This window comes from Haliaeetus albicilla, chromosome 7 (genome assembly GCF_947461875.1).
Source record: "Haliaeetus albicilla chromosome 7, bHalAlb1.1, whole genome shotgun sequence".
Lineage (NCBI taxonomy): Eukaryota > Metazoa > Chordata > Aves > Accipitriformes > Accipitridae > Haliaeetus > Haliaeetus albicilla.
The window spans coordinates 17,626,087-17,640,422 of NC_091489.1; the positions used below are offsets into that span (position 1 = coordinate 17,626,087).

General features: G+C 40.1%; 1 protein-coding gene across 1 annotated transcript in view; it reads left to right on the top strand.

Moving 5' to 3' along the window:
* Window positions 1-14,336, top strand: part of SNX9 (sorting nexin 9) — a 64,695-nt gene that overhangs the window by 192 nt on the left and 50,167 nt on the right. The gene's annotated exons all lie outside the window — the stretch shown is intronic.

The following is a 14,336-nucleotide window of genomic DNA, read 5'->3' on the forward strand; positions in this document are numbered from 1 at the left end:
GGGCGCCCCCTACGCCGAGCCCCCGGGCGCCGAGCAGGCCCCGCGGAGGGGCTCGGCGGGCGGCGGCAGCGGCGGCGGGCGGGAGGCCCCGCGCGGGACGGGCTGCGTTTCGGGGGTCGGGGGAGCCAGTCCCCTCCCCGGGGCCTGCCCCTCGCCGCCCGCCGCGGCAGGGAGGGAGGGAGGGAGGGAAGGAGGAGGGGGCCGCCCGCTCCCGCCGCGCCGCGCTCGGGCCTCGCCGCCGCTGCCCGGCCCCTCTGAGCGGCGCGGAGGGCTCGGCGGGGCAGCGCCGGCTCCGGGGCAGGGGAAAGTTGTTTTCTGCTTTTGCTTCTGCCCCGCCGTCTCCCCTCCTGGCCCAGCCGCCCGCCGGCTCGCCCGGAGCGAGCGTAAGGCCGAAAAGCCGGCGGAGGCCGAGGGCTGGCCGCTCCTGCAGCCCGGGCGTCCCTGCCCCGCTTCCACCGCGCCCGGCGAATCGGCGGTGGCCGGCAGACCGCGGCGGTGGCGGGGGAAGGCCCGGGCCCTGCCTCCCGGGCCCGGGACGGGGTGTCCCGGCTGCCTCACACCCCCCCGGCCGCCCCGTCGCGTCAGGGCAGCTGATGGCAGACCGCCTGGGGTGGGATCCGGGGGATAGGTGTGCTGGGTCTCCCGTGGGAGCCCGCGGTCCGTAGGGTGCGACCTGTTAATAGTAGGGTCTGATTAAAAACAAAAAAAGAAAAGGCAGGAAGTGAAATTATTTTGTTCAGTTCTTCAACAGTATCTGCTATTTAATGCAACGGTTAAAATTAGCCCATCCTATCTGAAAGTGGTCTCTTTCTAAATTAACAATGTTTATTTACTATATTGGTTGATGAAAGCATCTCTGCTTGCGTAGGCGTGAGTTAACATCCACCAGTAAATGTCATCCGTAAGTTGTCAAAAGAGTGCAGCAGGCTTTTTTGGTATTTGAAGTAATACTTTGAGTCACCTGATTCCATGAACTTGGCCAGCAGTTTAAAAACTTCCTTTTACTGAGGCGGTTCTCATAGAGTGCACTATTTGTGTTGCGCTTCTTGGCGCTGGAGAAATTCTGCATCTTGAATGTGTCAAATTTAATGTCTAGGTAGCTGTCTCTGTAGCCACATAAGTTGATGGGTACTCATGTTTTAGTAAACTTTTTCAGAAGCAGGGAGAAGTTGGTTTTAGGCTTCAAAATCAGTTAGGCAGTTAAAGAAGTACTAATGTAGTGAAATTTATGTTCTGTTGAGGTTTTAGAATATTGTTGATGTATTCGGTTTTAATATTGGTCATTTCCACTGATTTGTGGGATGTGTATATGATTAATATGTAATCACCCTAACTATTGCAGGTAGCAAGAAAAAGAAAATTACTTCTGTCTACGCATATGCTACATAATACACAGTATGCTAAGCAGATACTGTACTAAAACAGTTCACTGTTTCTCTCCTCACTTTGAGGTGCAGTATCCTCATGCCAAACACATGAAGCCATTTTATTCATACATTTGGAAACTTTCACTTTGCTTTTCTTGAAATAATTTTTTCAAGTCATTATGGCCTCAGACTGTAGGGTGTATAATTTCTAACTTCCTAACCAGGACTGGCTTGAAATCAGGTGGTCCAAGTTTTTTCATTCCACATATTGCAAGTTATGGTAATTTACTTTAACTTGAAGGTTAAAATTGGGAAGTGATAGCCAGTAAAGACTTGATATTTTATTGTTATCCCTTTGATATGCTAGTAACTGAGAGCAATACTGAAGAGAAGCTTACTTTATTTTCTGCGAGCTTTACCCAGGAGGGAGGTTGCTCTCTGCAAATTGCCCTGGTTTGGATTTTGTTAAACTTGTGCAAATGTCAGCTATAATAAAGGATACTTTTTTTTTTAACAGTCTATGGGAGTAACTGACTCAAGAAACAGTTTTTAGGAGCTCAGCCAGCTAACCAATCACCATTTCACTTGGAAAGTAAATTTTGTTTTTTAAATTGTAAACAAACTTCTTACCTTCTGCTTGCATTCCTTCCCAAATAGCCTATTTTTAAAAGAAATATGCAAAGTGTATTTGTATTGTATGTGAAAATGTTAACAAAACTGAACTATAATTAGTCATCTGGAGTATGAATTTCTCAAACTTTAATGGTGTCACATCCTATATAGCTGGTAGGGGTGACTGACAGTCAGGCGTAGCCTGCGCTGCACGGGGTATTAGTGCTTCCTGAATTAATTCCTGTTTAAACTGGAATATACTTTCCAAAGAGGGCTGGGGGAAAATTTGGTCTTGATTTGAATGCTTTCAGTGATGGAAAATCCAGTCTGTCTTTTTTTCTTTTTTTTTTTTTTTAAACCATCAACTCTCTCGCTGTTGATGCTTCTTTATTTTGAATCTAAATTTGCCCAGCTTTTGTTTCCAATTTTATACTTTTGTCTAGAAGATTTACTACAAGATTTGCTTGTATCAAAGTGTTAGGTTTCCTGTGGGGTGGAGGAGAAATAGGGATTTCTTCCACAGCTGGCTTGTAAAAAACCTTGGGCAGTTTTCTTGTCTCCCACTTTGATAAACCTGTTGTGGTTTAACCCCAGCCAGCAACTAAGCACCACGCAGCCGCTCACTCACTTCCCCCCCCATCCAGTGGGATGGGGGAGAAAATCAGGAAAAGAAGTAAAACTCCTGGGTTGAGATAAGAACGATTTAATAGAAAAGAAGAGACTAATAATGATAATGATAACACTAATAAAATGACAACAGTAGTAATAAAAGGATTGAAATGTACAAATGATGCGCAGGGCAATTGCTCACCACCCGCCGACCGACACCCAGCCAGTCCCCGAGCGGCGAATCCCTGCCCCCCCCACTTCCCAGTTCCTAAACTAGATGGGACGTCACATGGTATGGAATACACTGTTGGCCAGTTTGGGTCAGGTGCCCTGGCTGGGCATGAGAAGCTGAAAAATCCTTGACTGTAGTCTAAACACTACTGAGCAACAACTGAAAACATCAGTGTTATCAACATTCTTCACATACTGAACTCAAAACATAGCACTGTACCAGCTACTAGGAAGACAGCTAACTACATCCCAGCTGAAACCAGGACAAAACCACAGCAATCAAGTTCCTAGAGTTTTCCAGTATGAAGATGTGGTCTACAGTCGTGTAATGTGCTGGCTCTTCTCTGTACCATTCAAACTCAGCAGATTTCTGACTGAAATAATAAAAGCTTTTAGGGGAAAGAACTACTATTTTCATGTAGAAAGGCCTTTACCGATGCCTTCCTAGCATATTTGTTAACTGGCAACTTCGTAGGGAGTCCTCTGTTGAAATGAGTCATGGGTGGCTGTAGGCCCCGTGGAGGCTGGGTCTGATGCTGTGAGCTGAGCGAGCAGTCACCATTGCTCCTTCTCCTTCCTTGTTCCTCATCCTGTGCTGCCTGTACGTCCCAGGATGTGACTCCAACACTTGTCAGGCCTGCCTTTGACAGTGGGGCCATTTTCTTCAGTTCTAGGGAGCTACAGTAGCTGAAAGTTTGCTCAGAGCTGATGCAAAAGGTTGGGTGGGGTGGCAAAGTGGGGAGGGGGAGACTTTCATGGTGAAGGGTGGAACTATAAATGGGAAATGGAGGATCTGAGACTTCTGGTGGCAGTTCTTTGGTTGGCTAGATCCTTACTGTAACTTGACAGTGGATTTTGTGATTCCCTAAAGGCTTGCTCAAGGTCGCATGCTCTAAAAACTGAAGCAAGTGAAAAAACAATCAAAACAAAACAAAAGGATTGTTTAAGAGATGCTAACTTCCAAAGTTTTACAGTAATTTAACTGAACCTGGCTTCAGAAGTAGACAATTTCATATCCGTGTTTAAGAACTGATGCATTAAGCTAGATATTTTATTTTGGATGCTTTCTTCAGAAACAAAGTTGAGCTTACTAATTCCTTATTCTTAACTGCATTACAAAAGAAGGCAAAAAGTGCCTAACGCTAAAAGAATAAAGCTTAAAAAATTTTTCAAAACTCAGTCACAAAGAAAATGCAATATTGTAAATGTGTTTCTGTGATACTTGCTTGCAAAAGCTGCAGATGAGATCCTCATTCTTCTATTTGTTCCTTCGTGACTTCTTTGGCCTTTCCTCTTCTTTCCCCATTAGAGTTTGCCAAGTCCCAGCTTTACTCCTGCCCTTTCTTTTGTTTTTGAATTTCATTGAATAGGGAGAGCTAGAAATGTCAGGAAGTGATATGCTGGCTTTTAAATAACATGCTGCCTACCTCAGTGTATTTTTAGAGTTATTTATTATTTTAAAATGTAGGCAAGTCCTTTTTTTAAAAAGGCTGATGTTTTGCCATTTGTGAAATCCTAATTTCAGAAGGAGGTGATGATATTAAGAGACTTTGATAGGTTACATGCATGCTGGTTGTCAAGACAGTTCTTCTGGAATCTGTGCTGCTAATGTGCAGTGGGGGTTTTAATTTAAAAGTTGAGGTTGGAACTAGAGCTGATTAACTCGTGAGTTACAGGAGTAACGCTGTTGAAGTTGGTGACATTAGTTTCGCAAGCTAGTTATTTCACAAGGCAGGTATTGATAAGCTTCATCAGGTTAGGTCCCTCTTAGTGTCAATAGCAACAAACTTTTCTTTGTAACTTTAGGGGCACCTGTATCCCACCATTATGTTGGTTTGTCTACTTTAAGAACTCATTTACCTGGTTCTGTTTGTAGGACTGGGCCCTTTTTTGTGGGAAGAAGTCCCTTGAGATGAAAGCTTAGACTGAATATTCTATTCTTAAAAGAAGTTATAGCTTAGCTTAGCAATTCTTCTACAATACGGAGATGTTGTTCAAGGCTTTTTTTGTCCATCTGATCATGTTGGATTATCTCGTGAATGTCACTAACCAGGTATAGTTGAATTTAGCATGGTTCTTGTAGTTGTGGTGAGGGAAGATCATGATTTATATATGAAAACTTCACGTAGGGAAAAGTAACAGCACATTAGACTTCAAAAAAAGATTATTTTTCTTAAGTGTGTATCCTTCCTTTCATCTTTCTTTTTGATTCTTTATTGCTCTTAGTAGTGTAAGGCTCCCCCAAAGAAGTCTCACATTTTCCTTTGTACCATCACGAAGCTGTTTGTATGTTTGCATTATGAATCAGGCAGAAACAATTCTTTGTTCTGATTTGCAGCTGGGAAGTAAAGCATCCCTCTGTGCTAAACCCTCCAAAATACCCAAACTTTGCATTCTGCAAGTCTGCCTTCTGAATTGTCCTAACTTTGAAAGTAGACTTTTCTAGGAAATCAAATCTTAAGAGAACATTCAGTTAATGAATCTTAATATATCTGTGAGTTGGGATGAACTTCTACTATGCAAATCACTTCATAATCCATTCAGTGTGTTCCACTATTTAAATTCAGCAAAGCAAGCTGTATACAAAGAATGAGATCATGGTCAATTTATATGTGTAGGATGTGATGGAACAAAACTAATTAGGTAAAGTTTTAATTTTGCTTTTATGGCCTTATCGTATGAAAAGTTGTTTGGTTTTTTTAAGCTATAATTAAGTAGATGTGAAAATATTTCCTGGGACTTTTTGGATTATTTTGGTTTGGCAGTTTGTTGTTTTTTTTGTTTTTTTTTTAAGGGGCAATGAGATGACTAGAGAAGGTGAAAATGTTTGGTAATGAAAATTTACTATGGATTCCTGACCTATTGACAGAGTGAGATGTTAGGATGAGCACAAGAACTGATACAGTCTTATTAAGATATAGGTTTTCTCTTCTTTTGTCTTTGTCTGACCTGATGATCTTTTAAAAGTTCAGTGATAAGTGGGTATGTTACATTGCAGCAATTACTAGTGCAGGGCTTCTCATTTCTGTGCTGGGAAGCTGGAGAGCTGGTGAGAATCTATATGATGCTATGCTTGGATAATGATTCCTCTGACTCAGTTTTTCAAAGTTATTTTAGGCACCTAGGCATTGAGTCATCAGAGACTCATTACCAGAGGTGGTCATTTAAAAACATGATTACAGTAGCTAACGAGAAGGAATTCTGGTATCAGATGTCGTAAGCTTCATCTGGTCTATAGATTCAGCAATTCAGATTTTCACTGTGGTAGAATCTCTTCATATATTGGTATTATTTTGGCAAGAAGTCTTTGCAGTTAACTGGACATGGTTTAGTGGACATGGTTTAGTGGGCATGGTTAATGGTTGGACTCGATGATCTTGAATGTCTTTTCCAACCTAAATGATTCTATGATTCTATAACTGTAGCTTTGTAAAAAAGTTTATTTTATTCCATTCTTTCAAGGTTTTCCTCTGTGAATTGTCATCGTCTTCTAGAACCTCTCTGACTTTCAGGTCTTGAAAGAGCTCCTGAGATTATTCAATATCCACACATTCTTCTGTTTTTTATAAAACTCCTTATTTGATTAGGACATGTGGCAAATTTCAGAGTTTACAGAGATTAAAATAGAGAAAAATGATAGGAGAACTTTGCTGTTTTAAATATGTGGGTTCCCACCTGTATTAGATTTACAAGCAATTGCAACATTGATGGTGTTGGAAATAGTCTTGCAAAACATTACAAAAGCAGGTAATAGAGACTGTAAAATAGTGGGAGTGACTTGTTTCAACCAGCACTGCAGTAGGACAGATCAACATTTAGATATCTGGAATTAGTTAAAGTAACTAACTGTTGTAGTGTTCAGCATTTAAAGCCAAACCTCTTATATTTCAAAGCATATTTCACAATTACAAGGTCATTCAAATTCACTTTAAACTTCTCTGAGGGGGCAAAAATCAAAGCTTGTGCTGTCACTTTCTTTTGTTATATTCCTGCTTTCTCAGGGATTTATGATTGGAAAGGAGCTTCCCAAGTAATATAAAGTTAAAAACCCAAAGCAATCTTGTAGTAGTCCAATAAGCAAAATTTAAGTGATACTGAAAAGAAAATATATATGCATATTGCTTACTGGAAAATTTAATTTAAGTTCTGAGCCTTATTGTTTCTTCCAAAGTAGTCTTTCTCCTTGAGCTTCATATGGGTAAGAAACCTCTGTTAAAAAAAAAAAAAAAAAAAAAGGCAGTTAAGACCAGAATAATTTAATTTTGACAGATGGTCTTGTGTGAGACCCACAGTAAGAGGAGAAGGGCACAAGGGACAACTCTTCTTGTAGGGACCTGCCTTTATGCTGGCTGATCTAGCTGTTGTGTAGTTGCGAAGGGACGTTCAGGACATGGTATGGTATGAAGGGCATGTGAGCCATCCTGGGTGCTGCTAATAAGAGGGTGCGTGCTCATAGTAAGTGTGCTGGGTAAAGTCAAACCAGCGACTCTGTACGTGTGAACAATTTTTTTTTTGTCTGTACAAACTCTAATTTTCTCCTATGTTTTAGAGCAGCTCTTCCCCTGGGCCCTGCCCCTTAAAGGAAGCCACTATACAGGAGGGGTTTCCAATGTGCAAAGTAGGTGGCTGGAAGGAGGAGGAGGTGGTAGGAAGGTAGGCTGTGCAGCTTGAGGGAGGTCCCTTGGGAATCCGAGCAAAACAGCTGCTTCTGGGGATGGGCAGCCATGCCTGACCTGGGGTTTCTGCAAGTGGGACTTGCCCAGGTGAAATCATTCAGTCCCATTCTTGTAAAAAGTGGGACTAGGGTACAACTGGTTGACGCACGTTTTCTTATGACTTATCGTTGTGTTACTGACTTCTGCTCTGAGTTGCCATCTGTTCCTCCTTGGCAAGGGAACTGTTGTGCTTTTATTTTGTGTATTCATATGGTATCTCTGTTTATACACAGTAGGTTTTGGACTTGCTTTGCTTTTCCCAGCCTTCTGAGACTGCAGTTCTCCATGTTCAGAGCAAAAATAAGTTGTCCTCTCGATTCTAGTTCAATTCAAGCATAGTGTTTTGTTTTCCTGGCTGATACAACAAAATGGCTAATTTTCAAGAACAACTATAAAAATTCTCTTAGGATAGCTTTAAACTGGTTCCCTCTTCTGTATGAGGACTTTTTTTTCTTTGTTATGATTATATGTGCAGTTTCCAAAAGAAAGACAGTTGATATAAGGCCATTACATCTATTGTTCCTGCTAGTTCTGATTTAAATCCTGGGATTCCCTGGAGAGCCTATACAATTCATCTTTGTGCAGCAGTAAGGCCATGACTGATGAGGTGGTTCATCTTGTCCTACAACTTCATCAGAGCTGAGAATTAAGCTTAAATGTTTTATATCCTCCACTGCATTAATTCTTTTGGGGGGTTAAGATTTAATTCAGTAATTGAATATTGCAGTACCATACAATAATATAATGTAATTAGTGCTTACCTAGTTACAGCACAGTTCTTTCAGCAGTACTGTAATTTTTTCCCTTAATAGCCCTGTATTTGTCTTCTGAAAATGGTTGCTTATGGAATACACAATTAAGCATCTTCCTTGTTGTAAATAACTAGACCATATTCTTTGAAGTTTGTATATGGTTGTTGAATTCTAATTTTTATATCAACAGCTCTGTCACATTCTGTCAAGCTGCCAAATTTTCTAGTAATTTGTAAGGAAGCAGAAGTTCAAACTTTCTTCTCTGACTTCTTTGATGCTTTCTGTCACTGTAAAGGTTGCTGGTACAAGAAAAGTTTGCGTGGTGTCCAGTTTAAAACATTTCCTAGATAATGGAAGATGGAGATTTGTAAAGGAGAAACTTTAAATGTTGTATGACTTAATCCAGTTCTGTCATTCATTCTCTCTCTCTCTTTCTCTCTCCTCTCTCTCAAAAATGCTTCTGTCCAGGCAGAACTTTTTTTTTTAACTTAAAGTGGGATAGGGCATTACTGCTAGTGTGCACACTGCGTTAAACTGCAGGTGACTAATGTCTAGTTCAAGTGCTGGGTGTTCTCTGGCCAGGTTTAATGACTGAGCTTTGCGTATTTGAGCTGCTGTTTAACATGCCCAGTTTGTAACTTTACAGGGCCTTGTACTTTTCTACGCTGTCAACAGAAAAGCCTAAAATAGCTGTAGGTTTGGGTACATTAGAACCCATAAAACTTTGCCCTCCTCTAGAGTAAAGAAGCTTCATATGATATAATGGTAATACATTTATGTTGGTATAATAGTTTCCTCGCTTGTCTTCATAAAATAAAACATAGAAATGGTTCGGTTATTAGGCTTTCATAAAGTTTCTAAAAAAGTTTAAGAGATCCCAAAACATTTGATGTTGGTTACTCAAGTAACAGAATTTAGCAGAATTCAGTGTTGAGGATCTGTTCTGCTGCATTTTAGATTCCTTCCCAGCTGTCTTCAGTTAGCATGCTATTGAGCACTTGTTTTCCTATTACTATTACCAGTGTTTGGGACTTCAATGTGGTACAACTATTCCATTCTATATTTTACAGGTCAAGTTTTATTTTAAGTAGCATCATTTTAACATGCAGGTAGTTTGCTTCGCTAGTTCTGCATTTGCTTCTAGACTGGCCTGTACAGCTGGTACGTTGAAATGCACAACCTGTAATAGTGTGGTGAGTCTGAAAAGGCTTGAAGTTCATTAGAGAACCTTAGCTGAAACTTTGTGCCTCTCCAATTATTCGGATAATTAGTGCTTTTTCTAATCTCTGCTCTCATAGAGGCAGTACTATTGTGTGACTACAAGCTGTCTTAATGAGTAGGTCACAATGTGGCAATTTTTCTGGTGAATGCTGCAGGCTTTTTCTGAAACCTTTACCTCTTACTGGCTTTGTTCTTTGGGGACAGGACTGTGAGGGTACAGTAGTGATTGCCCTAAAGTTTCAGGCAAACATCAGAGGACTTGGCACAGCAGACTTCTGAAACACACAGTTAAATATTGGTTCAGCAAACAGCTGCAAGCGTTGCAGTTTGATTTCAGAGACACAGTAATGATTAATCTAGGCAGAGATTTTAATCATGCTTGAGAGAAATGCATCCTGCCTAACATCTGTAAATACAAACTCATGCTGTACTTGCTGCAGTTGTATGTCCTGGTCTAACTGAAATTAATTTTCTCAAATTAGAAACTGTTTAGTCCCCAGTCTATTTGGGGACCTGGAATAGGTTGGTATTCAGAAAGGAAAATATGGGGAACTCTGAGCACTTGGAGCAGTGCAGTCAATTGATTCTGAAAAAGGTGTTCTCATATATCATTGGAGCTCCTCACTCATGGTTAAAAGTTTTGCAGTACATTGTTAATAACTGATAACTGGTTTGTAAGTAATGTTTTAAACAAGAAAAAAATTTCAGGTGCTTAACCCAACTGAAAGCTCAGATGTGATTCACAGGAGTATCTGAGTCAGTATTTGGAAACATCTCTAAATCATGTGGGCGTCTAGCATGTATTTCTGCAACTGAATTTCCCTTGCTTCTGTATTGCTTGGGTGCATGGGGATTCTGTTATTTGGTTTGACAGTGCCCCATAAATAAGTCTGTATGAACACCACAAAAGGTAACCAAGAACCTCTTTTAATAGTGCATGATGGTTCTTTTCAAAGTATTAGAATTTGAATGCTGCTTTTTAAAACTACTGAGCTGCTTATAGATAATCTACAGACTTTAAAATTCTTAAGCACTGTTGTAAACCTGGAAAATATCACAGTTTCCCTTTGCTTTTCTCATGCTCTGTGGCAGTGGTTATCTACCCACCTGATTTGTACCTGCATGGAAAGAAGCTATAATTTGTTTTAATACCTTAAGATTTTAAGACCTGTTACGTTCTAACACTTTTAAGAGATCTTGGCCTTCCAACCATTTTAGTCCTCATAGTTCATCACTAACTTTTAGTCTTAGATGCTTGAGCTGAACAAGGGGCCTCCCGATGTGTAGGAATTCACTTGAATGCAAGTTCTCTAGTGTGCGTGCTGCCTGTAATGCTGGCCAGGAGTGCGTTTCAGCGGGTTTTGTGGTGTGCTGCTGTTTGCTTATAGGCAGACAGCTATAAAGAAGCTCATGTTCTGTAAATCAAAAAAGGTATGTAACCAAAAATGAGCTGGGCTAGCCTGAACAGAGTTCAGGTCTTCTTGCCTGACCAAAAGCCGATTTTCAGCAGGACAGTGAAGTCCTGTGTGGTAGATCTGAAGAGCTAATCTGTCCTCACCGAGGAAAGCCTGAGTTGCTGAAAAGGCTAGTAAGTCATGTGTTTATTACTAGAGAAAACATTTCCAAGTCTCTTTAACACTTGAAAAATTGCCTAGTCGCTTCTTTCTTAAACAAAATCATACAAAAATGGTTTCAAGGTAAGCTTATTACACCTTTATTGTAATTCTATAAGTGCCAGTGGTTTAAGCCCACATGTTGGTGGAAATAGAGTGTTTCATACTGTCCTTTTACCCTATAAACACTTCAAACCTTGTTTTGTGCTTTTTGGAAACTCTTCATGCTTTGTTAACCATTTTCTTGCAATATGAGGTAGGCCTTTTAATCCAGTGTGAATATTTAATTAAATACCTGCCTGAAGTATTATAGGTGCATGCAGCTTCTGACGCTGAAGAGGAGCTCCCCGTTCTGTGTCTCCTCTGTCTGCAAGCATGTTTTATTAGCAGGGAGAAATGATACAAGTCCTTGTTTCTTACCTTTTTATCTGTATTTAATTTGCTTCTAATGTACTTAGTCAGTGGTGTTGACTTCAAATGACTAGCTGCAGGCTATTGAACTTATTTTAGAGTTGAAAAGTTGCTCAGAAGAAAGTGAGCCAGCAGGTCAAGAGACATGTTTTTAATGTGAATTTGTAGAGTAATGTGAGGATCTAGCAGTTACAGCTGGTGAGGGAACTTGGAGTAATGATACCTGACTACTGTGACCTCTCTTAGTCCAGAAGTAGAGTTCTTGACTGAATTTAGTTTCACTTTTTGGATGAGTTTGGTTTAATTCTGATGATGCTGAAAGCAAAAAACCAATTGCGTTAGAAAAGAAATGTAATTCTAAAGGGAGATTTTTATTAAATAAGTGAATTTTAATTTTTACTTATTGTTTAATAAAATCATAGTATAAAATCAATTTGAAGGGATGGTTCAGTTTCTTCAGGCTAGTAAGTTTTTATGTAGGCAGATGTTGTTGAGCACGTACACAAGAGTGACGCATAGCAGTATACAAGCAATATACATTTTTTCCATTTGCTCTGTATTAGTTAAAAAGATAAGCATTGGGGTCTTCTTTGTAATAAATCTTTATCACTGTAACTGGCAGTTTCTAGAATAATGTATAATCTCTCAAATTCCTAAGGTAAGTCTTCTGTAGGAGTCTGAGAATACAGTGTCCTTAGTGTCCTCTTATGTTTCCCATCTTCAGTTTTTTGTTTGCTTCTTGTCTCTTAGGAATGCCTGTGAGAGGAACATGTGCAGAGATTTCTTTAATGTAGGCAGGACAGAAGGCACCTGCCTTTCCGGGCTGAGAGGCATAGGCAATTGAAGAGCCGCTTGGTATTTCTGCATAGACTATCCAAATGTACACTTTGCCTAGCAGTCTGATACAGTTGTGACAGAGGGAATTTTTTGAAGTGGAATTTTTTGTCAAATTGTAGCCCCAGATGTTGCACCTGCTGCAGTGAAAATCTTTTCAGTCTTGGGGTACTTACTGGCTTTTGGATGAGCTTGGGTTTCAGCATAAAGGGTGGGGGAAAGGTTAAATTTATCTAAATGATGGCCACTGTTGGAAGAAAGGTAGTGTCCTCAGTGCTCTGAGGTGGGGGGCTCCTGCCTATGTTTCTGAAACAGTTTTCTTGCTGCTTTTCTGAGCTTTTTGGACACCAGTTGTTTTAAACTTCTCACAGTACCCTTGGTAATATCCACAGTGGGATTTAGCATATGTTTTGAGAGTTTTTTCAAAGATGCATTGATTAAAACGTAGCGACTTAAGTAGTCTGTGAATGGTGAAATGAAACAATGGTTAAACTGTCATTTAGAGCCTTGCCTACCCTACGTGGTTTCTGTAGCTTCACTGATGCAATAAAGACAGCTAGGGCTTTAATGCTGACTCTTCAGCTGATAACAAGTCAGATGTCTTGCAGTTGTTCTAAGCAGTAAACTACCTCAAAAACAATATTAGACAGTAATCACAGGGCAAATTGCTGTGAAAGATCAAACAGTACAGAACAGAAAACGCAAAAATAATCTCAGGGTAATCGCCTTTTGTTTTCAGAGTATTGCCACTTTTTTAGATTAAATGCTTCATTTTGACCTATTCTTTTGGATGTAATCAAAAGATACTGCCAATTTCTGAACTGATTTATTTGCAGCTAGTTTTTTGTCTTTATTCTTTTCTTTCTGCTTCCTCAGTTTCTCTAATCCTGGGATCCCAACCTGTATCCTAGTTATGCTTTTTCTATTTTGTTCTCTTAGAACTGCACTTTAGAATGAATATTTTATTTCTAAAAACAATATTGGTGGGAAAAGCAATTCTGAAAAAAAAACCCCCCACCCCCAAAAACCCAACCAAAAAACCTCCCCCCCAAAATGTAACCAAACAACAAAAACCCCCAACCAAACCCACATACAAAAAACTTGTAGTAGAGAATGAATAAAACAAAGTCTGGGAAGACAGAAATGCATTTTACTGTTTTGTGCTCCTAGGTGTGATCAACATATTGCTTATCATTGTTTCACAAGCAGCTGGTTTCAAAGGCTTACGCTTACTAGACATATTAAAGAATATTTGTATTAACTGATGCAGTTTTTGTAGCAAATCTTTCTGAAACTTATTCATAATAGAAATGTTACTGGGGGTATTTGAGGTGACCAAAAGCCCTTTGTTGTTCATTCCAGCTAAAAGCTTAAGCTGCTGTCCTAGAAGAAAAGTTCAAATCTGCTTACTGTCAAGGCTATTTAAAATTTAAGGACTTGACTTGTGAAGAAGAGTCCTAGATCAAAAAAAAAAAAAATTACGGTTTCTGCGTGTCTAATGGGATACAGGTTTTTTTGAAAAAGATTTATCTGCCCCATTTACTTTCCAAAACAGAAATATGGAATTTGATCCTCTTTCTGTGAATCTGGGAACTGCTGCCACCAACAATAGGACAGGAAACTGGAGGCAAAGCATGAACCTGAAAGGTGTTGCCATCCTTGCTGCTGTGATACATACAGCAGTTGCCTTTCTGAGACAATGGCACCAACCAAATTAGATCTGTGAATCCCTGTCCCTTGAAAAGAGCACTGCTAGATGGCTGAAGCACTGAACTGCTGAAGTGCTAACTACTAAAAGGCAGGCGTGCATTTATTATGGGAATTTCATGCTATGAACCTTTTATGGACATTTCCTTTGTACTATCTGCCACTGCTAGCTGTCCAAGAGAAGCTGAACTTTAACACATGGCTGAAACAGATGAATCTATGGCATAACACAAGCAGTCTTTCTAATACAATGAAGTCCTGTCT